We start from the raw sequence: 14585 nt of genomic DNA, 5'->3' as shown, positions 1-14585 counted from the left end.
CCAACATCTCATCAAAGATATTATAGAAGAGGAAGAGCTGTGCATTTTTCACGTAATAATTGCACAGTATAGACGACAGGTAGACTCGTAGAATGAGGAAAGGGAATAAAAAGAGAAAATGAGGAACGAGAAAGTGAAGACACGAATAAAATGCAAATGGCTATTACTTGTTCCTTGAGCAGACGAATACGAAGCAGACCGAAGGGCACTTTTTGAACGACGGTTTACTGTCTATTACTAGATAGTAGATTACTAGATGGGGTGATGGTGATGCTTGCGCAATTACTCGTCGACTGTTTGACGACGTACTCGAGGACAAAAAGGCAGACAGAGAAGATTGTTTAAAATATTCGCCGAGATGTTCTCGACAAGAACAAGTGTACTTCTTTTGGCTTGTTTCAACTAGAACAAATTAAAATGTAGATTTTATCACATCTCGCTTCTTGTTACAATAATTAATGAATGATAAAATCTTATAGACGACATTTTTTATTTTAATAAATTAAAAAATAGTACAATTTTATTTTAAACTTTTTTGAGAAATTGTTTATAAAAATCTTCCCATATATATATTTAAAAGAATATCTTTTTATCATAAATTACTTAGAAATATTGCAAAACATATGTATTTGATAAAAATAATTACTCGTAATTAAAAATAAAGTTATTTATAGAACGGCTTTGGAAATAGCCTTATTATGTCCTACTTATTTTATGATATGGTAATATTTTTTATGCATATTCAAAAATTATTTTAATATATGTTCAGTTTAATTCTAATAAATGCATCATTTTTTTTTAATTAAGAATCCACCGCAAAAAATGACATGAAAGCTTTTTGCAAAGATGTCATATATAGAGATAACACGAAACGAAAGAGTTAAACTAATATCAAAATTTAAGGGATGTGGTAGATCTCATTGCAGCGTTGGCAACAATAATAAGCGTAGCGCACGTGTGCACAAAAGCTCTACAAATATTTGTCGGAGTTTGGTAAGACTCTCGAGACATCTTCCCGTCTCGAAGGAAATGCTCGAGTGTCGCTACGGTGCAATCGCCAGAGATGACACCTTCGTATTTCCCATCTGTGAGAAATTCTTATCTCTTTCTTCTTTCTTCGTTATTCACATTATTTTCTAGATTTTGTTGGACATTCACAACTTATTATAATCCTTCAAAGCAGTTAACGTATAATAATAAAGTTGAGTATTTTTTTCATACTGTTTTTATCTCCTTCTGACTGTGCAATAATGCAATATTGATTAAAATTTTCTATGTTATTTTATAAGATATTGTTAAACTCGTAATAATGTGAATTATAAATATACAAGATAGTTGTAAAATTTTATCGATTAAAATAAAATACATGTTAGATACTTCTGCAAAGACTATTCTGATATTTTTTGAAGATAATAATCTTTCTGTTTTATATACATACATATATACATATACGTATTTTTATGCTGCAATGTTCTACATTGAAATATTACGCTTAGTGTTTATCCATACTCACACAACTTATACGTTTCTCCTATAAACCAAGATGTACAGATTTAAACCGGTGAGTGCAAGATTACTGAATGTAAGTTTGCAGTATGTAACGTAATGTATAGTAAAGAAATTTCTTTTAAACACATAGATACATAATGCACCTAAAAAATGTCGATAAAATACAACAGCGGTAGATTGTAAAATTATATAAAAGAATTGTTAGTAAAGTATATTTTTGTTATCGTATAATGAACTTTGTAAAATGTTCTACACAGATTTAATCTTCGGACTTATATAATCTTTATAACGTTTTAATAAGAGAGTTCACACACACACACACACACACACACACACATAATTAATTTAAAAGAACAGTAATCTTTTTATAATCGGACATCACTCAGAAAAATTATATTCATGAATAATTATTGTTTCGTCAAATGTGGAATTAATCGCAAACGCGATATATAAATAAAAGAATTTATTGAAATTTCCAATAACTTGCAATTTGGAAATGATTGACGAATTAATATATATTAAGCTGTCAGTTTATTTTGGTGTACGTAAATATGAAACACAGAACAGATATTCTGGCTTTATATATAAAAATATAGAAATTATATACACGATGGTTATTTAAATGTTTTTCGTGAATTTGGTTTTCAGCGTATCAAACAAGTAAAAAATAATGTAGGAGGATTTAAGCTACCAGTGCAATTAATTTGGAATTACGTTTATAGAATATTTTGTATATTCTTAATTCATTATTTTATACATATATTCCCTATCAGTATTAGTCAATGTGCTCTTTCGCAGTGAAATGCTACTGTTGCAGATGTTGTAAACACGCACAACACCGATTACTTTGCAATCGCTAATGACTCACCAACCAATGATGGCGTTTTACATTAAAATACACGCACAACTGCGCCCGTAAGCGGATTACAACGCGCGCACATCACGCACTATGTCTATATACTTAATCGGTATCTACTACCACACATGATTACAGTGCCTAATGAAGTCGAAACTGTAAGAGGATTATTTACCTAAGCGTTTACAATGTCACGGTAGATTCAATATAAGACATCAAAATAAGGGATCTGTTCTGTAACTGTTACGATGCAACGATATCGTTAAATTGTCATTGCGCAAATTTTGTATACAGTAAAAAAACTGCGCAACGACAATTTAACGATATCGTTAGAGTCGTTAAGAGTTACAGAATGGGCCCCTAAATTAAAAATCTCGGTTTTAGTTGTAGACGATTCGACTTTCAACGGTCATCCTTCTGTCATGCTGTTTTCTAGCTTTGTATTTCTATGCAGCTTATAAACTTTTATGATTTCTAAAATTTCGTTTTTTCTTGCATTTTTACACAGCGAGTCATAATGTGACTTAAAAAATTTCTCAAATAATTGTTTACATTAACATTAACTACGAGTAATTACGAGCATTTACGCGAGATTTGTTTTATGTAAATAAATGGAGAACATTTAAACCATATATTTATGTTGTATATTATGTATCGGAAGAGCTACAAAAATTTAATAATAGTACAAAATATAATTTAAATATCAACTTCTTATTATATAATAGGAAATAGAATGCCATTTAAGTATCTTTGAGTATATTTGAGTAATAATTGCGCTCGACAGACAAAACTCGATGAGCGCTCAGTGATTCTTTATTACGATTGGTTTTTACCTTGAATTTTTGGTTGAATCTATGTATTATTATTAAATGTATTATTATAAAATAAGAAGTTATACATTTTATATCATTATTTTATTTAGAAAATCGTCAGATTTCCGAGCGCGTGTGTGATGTGTGGGTGGTCTAGCCTGCGTATAAATATTTCTAAATCAAATTTTAATGAAATTTTAGAATGCGCTGTAACATTTGTACGGTTGAATTAATATGGATTATTAATGGCTTGCGTAACTCATGGTACAATCGGATGACCTGTAACATCAATGTACTGTAATAATAACCGTAATAATGACAATAGCGATAAGAATTATAATGGCAACAATAATAATATAATAGAATTATTAATATGATGTATGGACGAGAACATAACGTATATTTGCATGTAACACGGAAGACATAATATTGAATCATGTTTGGCTTATTAATTTATTCATTCAGGATCTGTATTTGTTATAATAAATATATAATAATAAAAATTAGAAATATATTATTAAATAGGTTCTAAGAGGAATTACGTGAAGATTGAATATATAATATTTTGTATTCAGTAATGTTGATATATGTATAATCAAATATTACTTCATACATTTATTGAAGCAATTTACATGTAAAATGTAGATAATAAAAGAGGATTATTCTTTTTAAAGACATAAGCACGCTTATATTCAATAATATATTTATAGAATTTCTATAAAACAAAGATTGTTGCTACGTTGGAGGATATTATTGATATTACTGAAAATAAAATATTAGTTTCTCGTGTAATTTTATACATAATGCGATTTAAGTCAGACTAAATAGCAGTATGCGTGTTACAATAAAAAATTCATAATAAAATATTTTTAATAAACGAAAATTAACATTGCCTTTATATGCATTACTTTAAACAAATGTTTAAATGCATTAATACTTTGAAAGAAAATCGGATCTTGAAGATGGAGAACCTCTGGTTAAGGTCACTTCAGATTGTCTTATAAAAAAGAGGTTTGCGTTGTAATAACTAAAATAATTATAAACTGTAAAAACCTTTTGTAAAAATAATTTACCATAAACATTTCATTCATGAAGCCTTTTATCGTTAGCACGAGACCACGATTTCCTGAACGGCACGCGACTGAAACTGCGCACGCGAAGCTCTTTCATGGTTGATGAATGAGCAAAACGAGAAGGAGAAATGGGATCTCATGTTATACTAAACGGTCGACCAGTTACATGACTGTTGGTCGAGCACCGAAATGCTTAATGTTACATGTAGTTAACAACTTGCGATAGCAAATGCGCATGGACTTGAGCCAGTAACACGTTACATAAGCGATGTTAGAGATCTATCGGCATATCGAAACGTTGATAGATTACTACATTGAACATCTTATATAATATATCTGTGAATACACATATATAAATTTACTTTTAAAAGATTTTTTTCATCAGTTTAACTTTTAAAAAATTTCGCAGTAAGTATAATTTATAAATATAGAGCTATTAAAAAAGAAAGGAAATATTCGGAAATTATTAACAGTCTACGTTATTTTCGCAGAATCTGCATCTACAAAAAGTAATGCGATTGATCGCAGACGCTGTGTTATATATCTGTATAGATATTTTACGTATATGCACATACTGGCTGTTGGTCGCTTACTTCGGGGCCAACGAATCCGTTCGACGACGAGAGAAGCCACGAATTTCCCTGGATGGAATACGTATGGTTTCTGGGCATAACGGGGTGCACGTTTAATCCCTTGGAACGAGTCAATTTTGGTGCGCCACGAACCGAGGGTAAACCCTTCCGATATACTACGAAGAGAGGTAAACCCTTTCGGATTCGATATGGGATACAAGGATTCGTCGTAATATATCAGAAATGATACTATTCGAAATCTATTGTTTTGCCATAAAAACATCGAATTTCGAACTAAACGAGAATTGAAATGAGCTTAGAGTTCATTTTTTTCAACTCTTGGCTATTCTTCTGTCTAAAAGATCTTTTAGAATCATGCGATAGATTTCTAATGATGATATTTTTACTTCTAATAAGAAAGTTAGTAAAACACAGCGAGTAAGTATAAAGAAGCGCTAAATATGTTCAAAGATACATTATTTCTATGTAAATTTTTAAATACATTTTTTACTTTTTAAATTCCTTGTGTTTTAAAATGCTTACTAGCATCATTATTACATTGATGATTTAATTTGTGATATTATTATTCCAATATCAGTTTAGGGCTGCTTTTTCACGATTGTGTTAGCGCGCAGTTTAGAAAAAAAAAATGTATTTCAAATTTATTATAAATAGAAAATGAAAAGAAAATACCATTACGGGCACCAAGATTTAGTCTTAAGATTTAATATTTGGCACTTTTTTAGTTATTTACGTTACTCATCTAGCGATGTTACGCATCTAATTTAATTTATTATTAAAAATAAGATTTGATTTATATAAACATCAAAATTATGTTAATCTTTCTTCATTTACTATACTTTCTTAATAATATGTCATTTTGATTAGTAAAAAAAAAAGGAATTTATTAATAATTCAGATTTCCCCATTAAACACGTATCAACAATAAAGAATTAAACTAGGAAAACTTAAAAGTACATTAATTTCTTACAAATAACACTTATTTAAAAAATAATATGAAGACAAAAGACCTTATTTTATAGCATTAATACTTGAAATAATATGATATCAGAGCTGCATACTCGCGTACGCATGATATTACAGCCGACAATGTATAAAGTTTTAATTAAAAACGGAAGACTCTTTTCGCGTACTTTTAATTAATTCGCAACATCAATGGCCGGCAACTTGTTTAATATTGACGAAGGTACCGACCCGTAATATTGACGTTCTCCCGTCACAAGGGATGCTAATTACACGAGAATAATGTAATTGAAGGCCGATCATAAGCATCGGCTTACATTTAACAGAGCGCATTGACGCGTTGCGCGTTGCACTGTTCGAATGCAAATATGTTGATGTTGGACACGCGGCTGGAGAGGGAGCAACGGATTTTCATATATATCGCATAAAATCCGTTGATACATTGCGAAATACAATATGGGAAAAAAGTAAGCAAGTAATTACCTACCGTGGTAGACACGTTACCTCAACCCATCCTCGTAATTTAATTCATTATCGCATTAGCGCGGCTGAAAGTTTCCCGGCCATTATCATTCTACACACATAGAATTACATTTGCGGGCCGACTGAGAGATTTCCGAGTTCTCGAAGCAAGGTGCTCATTAGGGCCTGGCTTTATACGCTGCGCAATCTGATGCAAAACTGCAAAGGTCGGATGAGCATCTATTGTGGCTTTTTGTATAATTCGATGAAAATGTTAAGGTACAAGAGAATATTTTCATCCTTTTATTTACGGATTACCTGTGTATAACATAATTAATAATAAATTTTGTATTAACATCACGCAAACAAGAGTTTAAAATAACATGATTTTATTCAGATATGCTATAATATGTCAAATAAAAATATAAGTATCCGTTTATACATATGAATATTTTAATATTATTTATTCGCAAATAGTAGTTAATTTAATTTACGTAAATAATAACAATGCTATACGCGCTAGGATCGTCATAACACGTTATCAAAATAATTTTTAATAATTCAATATTGCGTGCAATTAATTATGATTCACTTTTTGTAAGGTTTATATTAGAACCAATATTCTTAAATATCTAAATTAAATTTCCTTTTAATTTACTTTATAAACCCGATTTCCTGACAGAATAATATACATATCTGGTTCGTGCTGCATGCCTATCTTTATATTGTTTAAATATAAATTTTATGAGTCCTGAATTACACTTGAATTATTTTGTATAATTACGCTCGAAATTTTGAGGAATGTTACCGTTGCATTCGCTATATAAACCGGTCCTGGCGGCCATTATGCCGCGGCGAGATATGTTCCCGCGTATCAGTCTTGTTAGATTAATGAAGCCGTGTTTTCCGCTTTTTCGGTGCAGCCGTGATCCGCATTGCCGCGCGCGGTTCGGTCGGATCGACCATGGGCGGGGAAGGGTGTACGCGTGTACTGAAACTTTTGCGTGCCCTCGGGCCTCGGAAAAACGAAGCAGAAAAATGGCCCTCGTTGCGCTCGCAACCGTCTGATAATTCGATTGTTCGTCGACGGGTCGACGCACGGTGTTTCTTGTACAAGAACTCGGAACTCGTAGTCCCGTGCTTGCCGATTCCCTTTGCCGGCCGAAGAGCCGTTAATTATTCCTGCGGTGCCTTAAGGCGAATTTACACTGCTCGCTCTTGACGATCATCCCGGATGAATCGGCCAAAGCGAATGCGTTGCACATGAACGCGTTTTTATTTGGACTTTTCAAATTGCACACGAGAAAAGACACATTATCTTCTCAAATAAAAGTATAGAGCGTTTTTAATAAATAATGATAAGGCATCTCTTAATCAACGTTCACCATCGAAAAAAGTAGCAAATTTTTATTTATATTAATGATAAATAGTTATTTAATCTATTTTATAAATCTATTAGTGTAATTTATTATTTTAATTTATAAACGCTGGCTAATTTTATTTAGTGCAATTTGTTTTAAATATTTTTTATATATAAATCTTTTATATAAATCCGTTCAGTTTTAAATATTTAAGACAATGATATTTGTAAAGTTCATAATATCTCATTTTAAGAATATCCGGTATAATTAATTGTTTTTTTCATTTTTTTTCTGAAGAGTTCCTGATACGCTTCAAAAAGAGCAGCAATTAGTATTCGAAATGATAAAAATGGAAAAGTTTTAGCTATTTTTCAGTCCTTGTAAAAATTTTTAAGTTTTCACGAATTAAAACTTTTTAACGGCAATGACGGCAGAAATAATAGTGGCGATAGCGGCGGACATATTTTCCAGAGTTCATGTAATAGAAGTTAGAAATTTTGTAAAAAATTGACATATTCTGGATAACTCTGTAAGAGCTCTTTTAAAATGTATCAGAACTCATATAAGTTTTTGATAAAAATAAAAGAAGTCATTAATAACTTTTGTAAAATAAAAACATGAAATTGATACTTAATCTTCAACTCTCCCTATCTTTTTATGCCAAATTGCCAGAATTCTTATCGAAATATTAAAGATTCTTCTAATTATTTAGTTATAAGTAAAAAATTTATTATATCAAATCTTCTACAATGTGATGTTAAGTTATAGAATAATGATTATTAAAATATAGTGTTATGTTTAACACTATCTTTGGTTTGCAAATTTTCTTTTGATGTCAATAACACTTTATAACATTCTAAATATAGAAATTTAGGAAAGGACAACGAGTCGCTAATTCAATGTTAATTATCCTGAATTGCCGATGCATCTTGATTCAAGAATACGCCGTGTATATTCGCCTTCAATGTACTCACGTGAATGAGACCATGCATGCTCGTTAGTATTTTACGCCGCGTGTCCGACTGCATCGGGTCAACTTTTTTCTTTCCACTGCGTCCTTCTCTTCCGGGTACCATATCCTATGCTGATAACGCATTCCCTCTTGTGGTGCCGCCGGAATAAATCCCGTGCGGGCTCGTCAGCGGGACTTTTTCCGAATTATTTCGCGGAACAGGAGGAACTCGGTACCGTCCACACTAATCCCGTATAAACCGTTGCGACTTGTGGCGAGGTATTTTTCGCGGGTACCGCGTAATGCGCGCGACGGCAGATGGAAAATCTGAAAATGTGGCAGTCGAATGAGCTGGGATGAGCGGCTGAACGCGAGTATGTCCCGTGTCGATATTTGAAAGAAAAATACTGAATAGACAAACGAATACTTTATTACATGCACGTGGATTTCGAAATTGTATAAATATTTGTACATGTACGTATCTCGTCTTTTTTCAACTTTCGAATGTTTGATGTTACAAGTTATTCTGTAATCATAGAAATGTTATATCAAAAAATTCAAGAAAATCAGTTTAAATTATTTTCTGGAAAATCAGACATTTTGGAAATATTTTTATATAATATAGATTATATTGAATCAATACTATATCGTAAAGTTTTTAAGAAAGTAAAAATTAAACATTGGAAACGATACTGTAAAAATTAAACATTGGAAACAATATTGGAAAATGTTTCGCTTGACAAAAATCACTTTTACAATTGCCTTTTTTATTCAAAAATGTGAGCGCAATTTGATAAAGCATATGTTGAAACTTAATTAAATTGTCGTTGGACGTTCGCGTCAGACGGTGATAACATTTGCAATTCTTTCTTGATTGACAGATAATACATTTTACATTTATCGCATGCATGGCGGTTTGCAGCATCCATTAGCAGATTTTACCGTGGCACTCACCGCCGGTGAATTCATTTAACGCTGGAAAATAATCCTTTATAATCCCCTCTACGCGAAGGCCACCCTAAATGAGGGAACCATCCCGTAAGCTCTCTATGTACGCCGACGTATTTTAAAATAAGTAATATCGTTGGAGTATATGTTTGTATGACTAGTATGTTAGTAATAATTTGTTTCAAGCCATACTTACCATAATCATGTTATTATACAGCATCAATGTAAAATTAATTAGTAAAGCAATTAAAAATTATGCATATATTATTTCTAACATGTTTATTTTTTAAATAAATTTCATTAATTTTATGAAACACTTATTTTTTTTAATTTTATAGCCCTAATTTAATAGTGACTTTAACTTTGAGTATTGACTGATTTGATGAAACTTTTAATAATTAATATTTGTAAAAATACTTTAAAAGAAATTGCTTTAATATACGTATGATCGAATTTCAAAGATGCAACATAAGAAAACTTTAGAGTGTATCCAATTTTTATTTTAAATCATTTCCATTTATTGCAAACATAAAAATGTGTAAATACGTAAACATAGTAAAATTGAAATATTTTGAAAACCGTAAAATGCATTAAATACATTTAAAATAAACGCAAACATGATGGATGACTATAGAAATCTTTCGCCTGAAAGAATTCCGTCTATGTTGGATAAAGAAGCTGCTGTCGAAAGATTCATGGCCATGTCAGATGATAGGTTAAGCAGCCAGATTTTTCATGTAAATTTCTCTTATAAGTTATGTTCTATTTTTAGATATGGTATACTCACTATCTCGTATGTTTAGAATTTTATTTTCGTATTTTGGTGCATAACTGAGAATGTCAAATAAATTTTTGTTACTTAGATTGTGATGAATTTGACGTGGTAACGTCATCTTTGAGAGATTTCACATATTCTACTTTGGTCAAACCAGCCGAAGTATATTTGCGTACTTCCATTCAAGATGTTCTTGACGGTATGTGTGGAAAAATTCAATAAAGGTTTTGACACACAAAAAACGAATTCCTATTGGATTACTTTGCTCAGACATGTCGACGTGCGAAAGATGAGTATAAAGAAACAAATTCTTTTTTTACAGTTCCAATTTTACAATGCATTTAGATGTATTTGCAAATTGCAATCTTCTAAAAATATTTTAGGAAATAATATTGGATAAGTTTAATATTTTTTATGTTGCATGTTAGGAATCAAAATTAACAGGATTCAAACTTTAATATACAAATGCAAAGGTACAATCATGCTTAAAATAAGTAAATCTGTTTGCATGATTTAGTTATGATTATGGACGATAAAAATACGTATATTTGTATAAAAATTACAATAATAAGCTCAAAAAATTGAAATTAAAAAATACGGAAATGATATGTAGACAATTTTTTAGATATTTTAATGTAAAAAAGTTTTCTTTTAATTAATATAAAAATACATTTTATATCGTGCAAATCTGCTCGAGATCCTCATAAGCAGATCTTTTCGTATAGTCTTAATTAAATATTGTGTTGGAAGATTTCGTGTTACATAAGCGGGTCTGCGTTTTGAAATAAAAGGAAAATAACAGAAACATTTTCTTCCTCCCTTAAATATTAATTCAGAAATGTGTGTCCGCCATTCTCTAGCGTTACCATTACAACGCGCCCGACATCTTAATAAAGACAAATCGAGATTCGCAGAAGGAGCGCTCATAACGAAATTTTATTCTGAAGGATCGATCTTTCTTAAGGAGAGCATCGACGATGTAAACGAGGTATGACGCGAGAGAAATGAGCACTCTGAAATCAGAGTTTGTGGGAAAAAGAGTCACGAAAGCGATCAATTTTATTTTTCTTGGATACATACAATGTCGTCCGTAAATTTAACGCATCATGTCATTAACCTTAAGAAAAATACATGTGCGTGTAGAAAAATTTTTCAATTTTCAAATATTATTTACCTTTGAAGGTTTTTAAAGCTTTTAAAGGTTTTCAATTGTACGTTAATATAAAATATTGATGATATACAATTATAACATTAAAGTATTAATAATATATGATTAATATATAATCATTAAGAAAATGTGTTTACATTGATTGGAACATTATTATATGATAATATTAAAAGAAGTAGAGTCAATTACAACGGAATGTACCGATAAATTTTCATGATATTCGTCTGTAAGCGCTTTACATTTTCACAGAATATGCTCTAATGATCAGAGGCGCTTGAAGCATAAAGTCCGAGATAGGCTTTGCGAGCAGTTTCTGATTGAATAGTAAACCGAGACTCATACGTTCGCATTAGCGTACAGAGAATAATCCCCCAGACGCAGCTGCCAACGTGTATATAGCCGCGTTCCCTTTCAGTCACTATCTGCGTAGCAATATTGCGAGCAGCCAATTACCGTGGGCCAACGGACGTCAATTATAACGACTCGCTTGCAACAGGCTAGCTAAGTCGAAATGCAAACACGACAGTGTAGACTGTAGACAGATCGAAGGCAAAGAAAATTTGGCTTTTGGCAATACGAATAATTTATTTTAAAACATTTTTCCAAAAAGAAGTTACCCCGTAGTTTACAGAACTGGATATGTATGTAAATTTACATCGTAATATTATTAAGTACGAGGATCTAGCGCAGACTAAATAGAATAATTTTCTACTTGGTTATTCGTCGGTTTAATGTTTCTTATTGTTTTGTGAAAAATGTTTTAGTAAATATATGTCGAAAGATGGAAGTAGGTACGTTGTAAACTTTTCTTAAGTTAGCAGATCATATTTATCTTTTGACTGTAGTATATTGCAGATTTTCATTATCACGTATGGTTATCATGGTATACTCTCTCTCTATTATACTATTATTTTTTTATATAATGTCATTTTAAGTAAATTTTTACATTATAATATATATTCCAATAAAATAATTTGTTTTTTAATAAAAATCTTCGGCAAAATTAATAGACCTTTCTTAGGCTTTATACATATATAAAATATAGGGAAGAGTAGAGAACAGCTAAGGGAAAATAAATAAAATTAATAATTATTTAATTATCAATAAATTATTAATTAGAAGTTTTTATTTAAAAAAAAACTCCAATTATTTATAGTTTTAAACAACTGCAGTAAATAATACTCATATATTATCAATACAAATTATAATTTTAAACAAAAGTAAAACTTTTTGGCCGTTTGGAACTATCTGCTATCACGTACAACAATGCTAAATTGATTTTGTTTTCAGTTACAAATTATTGATTTATATTACATACATATATTAATAATATATGCATTAATTATTATAATTTAAAGTTGATTTTTTTTTAGCAAAAACATTTATAATTGATAAATAATCGTCGGCTTTATTTAACTTTTCTTTTAGACATACGTAATAATCCCATTTTCCCTTATATCGAAACCATCGAAACCATGTAGTGGTATTTTAAACGGCGCGTTCATTCTATGGTTGTGTCATAGTATGGCACTAAGCGTATATCGAACTATCACTGGATGCGAGAAATAATAGATCACTATTCTAATATATTTTAATAGTATCGAGTTTACCTTTAGTGTTCGCAATTCACTCACTCTTCGTTACTATAAAAAATCAACACAAATGTTCATACACAGATGGTAGTAAGTAGGAACTATGTGTTAAATTAACACTAATAGTGTTTTCGAGTGCAGTGAGTTTGAACCTAACTCAGGTTGGTTAACCCAAAAGTAGCTGTATCCAATTAGAAACCAAAGTAGAACATAGACATATGTGACGTCATTAATCCAATCTGGATTAGGTTCAACTCCACTGCACTTGAAAACATTGGAAAATTGATATAGCAGCACCGACTATAAAAAGTAAGAATTAATATAAAATAATAAAATTAACAACTCTCAGAACCGACAAACATCAAGATTTTAATTTTGTGTGACTATTACGCTTACATCGAGACTTTCAAGAGGCGTAACCACAAACGGTTGAGAATTTTTAGGTATATAGGGATTGATATTTTTTCTGAAATCCTTTAAATTTAAATTTAGAAGCATTATCTGTGATATATATAATAAGTAACGTAAAACTAAAGATAATGCAGAATATTTGCACATACCTATACAACTAAATAAAAATATTTTTGTACGGTTAGATTGCGAAAACGATACATTGTGCAATGGCGAAAATTAAGTAGCAAAGATAAAACAAACGAGACAAAAGATATTTCGTGAAATGTTACAGAATACAATGACTGCCTCTCGCTTGTAAAAGGAAAATTAAACGAAGATGGTTTAAGCCATATTTTGGATAAAGAAATAGTGATAGTATTTGTCGCAGCTTATACTGAAGTGTTGCAGTTGGGAATAGAAATGTGCGATAGAAACTGAATAAAATAAAGTGTCGATGCGGAATTGGTATTAGATAGAGAAATTTAAGAAAGAGACTCTATATAAATAATGTAATGTTAATTTTATAACGTAATTTGGATATCTACAGTAAGTCATACAGACCAAAAAATGATTTTTTAACGTGTATGTATAACGTATGTAAAAAATTATACGTTATTAATATATTATTAATATTTAACATTTTATATTAATATATATATATGTATAAAATAAGATATTGTAACTTGAATAGTAATTTTTAAGTTAAATTAATATAAATTGTTAATGTTAAATAATTTGAGTAAATATGTTAGTTTATCATTTAATTTTTGTTAAAGAGAAATCGATTATATAAATATACATTATGAAAGCTCGTACAGATGAAACGAGTCAAATTTTAATTTAGCTTTCAACCTGACTAAATTTGGGGCACCCATTATAAACGTTTGATATGCTACATGTTTGCTGAAATTATATTTGAAACGTGGTTTATGGAAGTCTTTTCCTATCGTGAAGCGCATGGATTTGCAGCATGTGAATTCAAGCGCAGCAAGCGTGTTTGCAAAAGGGAAAGCTTATATTCGCTTAATTTCAGCCGTATTTGCGTTAATAAAGTTTCGTTATTACGCTATTCCTGTTTATTCCGTTTTGAAGGGAGTCGAACGCATGCTCGAAGGATAATTCGTCTGG

This window comes from Trachymyrmex cornetzi, unplaced genomic scaffold (assembly GCF_001594075.2).
Source record: "Trachymyrmex cornetzi isolate Tcor2-1 unplaced genomic scaffold, Tcor1.1 scaffold579, whole genome shotgun sequence".
In the NCBI taxonomy this organism is placed as follows: Eukaryota; Metazoa; Arthropoda; class Insecta; order Hymenoptera; family Formicidae; genus Trachymyrmex; species Trachymyrmex cornetzi.
This window is presented reverse-complemented; position numbering follows the sequence as displayed.